Below are 2,500 nucleotides of genomic sequence, written 5' to 3' on the forward strand. Positions count from 1 at the left end.
ACACACGTTTAGAAGCTCAGACACACATATATACATACATATATGCAAATATATATATGTGTGGGCATGTGTGTGTGTGTGTGTGTGTGTGTGTATGTGTGTGTGTGTGTTTATTTAAATATGAATTTATGCATACACACACACACACATACGCACGCACACACATATATATTTGCATATATGTATGTGTATGTGTGTGTGTGTGTGTGTGTGTGTGTGTGCGCGCGCGCGTGCATGTATATATATACCTCAGCCTCTCAAGAATCACAACCCACCCTCTATCTATTTCACCCCACCAACCCCCCCAACCCCACCCCATCCCCACCCCCTCTCCTTCACACTGGATCCCTAACTTTTAGAGTAATTAAATTCCTATGAGTTGGCCCTTCTCCTGTACCCTCATTTGTGTCTGATAATTACGGAGAAATGCTCATTAAGGAATCACAGTACATTTCTGAGAAGAAGAAAAAAATAAAGTTTTTGATCTTTCTCTCCTCCTGCTCCTCCTCTTCCTCCTTTCGTGTTATTTTTCCCTTTTTTTCTTTTCATTTTCTTTCTCTTTCCAGTCTCAAAATATTTAGCTTATTCTATAAACAAGTCTGTCTGTTGTTATTTTTTGTCATTGCAGTGTGTTTTTTTGTTGTTGTTGTTGTTGTTGTTGTTTTTGTTTGTTTTTTGCAATTGCAAAATGTTGAAATGGAAGCGTGAAGACCGATCCTAAGATAGATCTAACACCATATAATTTTTCTGTTTGTTTTTTCGTTTATTCAAAATATTTAATTGATTATTTAAGCAACTGATTTGATATGGCTGACGTCTGCCCCCCCCTCTTTTTTTTGCAATGGCAGTAATAACCGCTGCAATGTACTATAATACGAACCAGAAGCTCCACCCTCGGCCATAACCCTACGATTCGCTTCATCTATACCTCCTCCATGCAATTGCAATATATATAAGCAATAGCAAAATCCAGAATTGCAATCCTGAAGCCCTCCTCCCTAGACCGTAACCCCCCCCCCCCGAAATACCTCTTAATATGCTACGAAAATGGTTCAAAGAAGAGAGCGATGATGGACGCTAATCCGGCGTCCGGAAAATGGCCGGGGGAAAGTACCCAAGGAAGATAAAGTGAAGAAAAAAGATTAAAAAAAAAAAAAAGGATATAAAAAATAAAAATATATATATATAGGGTTATGGTGTGATCTATCTTGATTTTTTTTTTTTTTTTTTTGGGGGGGGGGAGTTGTCGGATGGGAGTGTGTCTGTGGGTGTGTGCTTGTGTGTCTGTCTGCATGTATGTTTCTGTTTGTTTATTTGTCTGCCTGTGTGTGTGTGTGTGTGTCTGTGTGTGTGCCTATCTGTGTGTCTGTGTGTGTGTGTGTGCTCAGAGATGAAAATAAAAGATATGTATATATACATGCATATTGACACATACATACATATATATATATATATATATATATATATATATATATATATGTATATATATATATATATATATATATATATATGTATATATATATATACATACATATATATATATATATATATATATATATATATATATATATATATACACACACACACAACCACCAAACAAACTTCGAAACACACCCGTCCCCCCATCCCCACCGAACACAAAAAAATAAAATATTTTCGTATTCTAAAGCCACTCCGGTGTCTTCGCTTTAAGATATACTCGAGCTTAGTTTATGCGTGAGTCCGGACTCTGTCTCATCGGGACTGTAAAGCAAAATAATACAATATGCTTTCGGGAGATCGAGGAGGTGCACGCACGTTGCTTGCGAGACGAGGACAAGAGCCAAGATTTTTTTTTTTTTTTTTTTTTTTTTTTTTTTTTTTTTTTTTTTTTTAGATGTGATTTTTTTTGTATTTTTTTGTTTTTGAGATGTGATTTTTTTTGGAGTGGGGGAGGGGATGGAGGTGGGATGGTTTGTTTGGTATTGTTCGTGTGTTTGTTTGTATTTAGGATTTTTGTTTGTTTGTTGCTTGTTTTATTGGCAATGTTGAGATGTGTTGTTTTTTCATATGTTTGTGTATATAATTTTGTTTATTCTATGTATTTGTTTATGTATTCTTATGTATTTCTTTTATTTGTTCATCTTTTCTTAGTATGTTTCGTCAATACCGATATTTTACCTTTTTTTAATTTCTCTTTTTTTTTTTTTTTTTTTTTTTTACTCGTACCGTATGATCTTTAAACGAAGTTTCATCTTACTTTTTTCTTCTTAAATTTCGGGAAGAATTAAGAACAAAAAAAAACACAAAATAACAATGAAATATGTTATTTATTTATTTTCGCTTTGTATAATTCTAGAACATCAGAAACAGTAGATTCTAAAACATCAGAAATAGTAAAGTACATATATTTTGATGCGTAAATATTGCTCAAAATAACCACCCCACCCGTTTTTTTTTTTTTTTTTTTTTTTTTTTTTTTTTTTTTTTTTTTTGAAAAAATACTTTTCATTTCGTGAAT

Source organism: Penaeus japonicus, unplaced genomic scaffold (genome assembly GCF_977035675.1).
Source record: "Penaeus japonicus unplaced genomic scaffold, GWHDUDI00000001_assembly GWHDUDI00000011, whole genome shotgun sequence".
In the NCBI taxonomy this organism is placed as follows: Eukaryota; Metazoa; Arthropoda; class Malacostraca; order Decapoda; family Penaeidae; genus Penaeus; species Penaeus japonicus.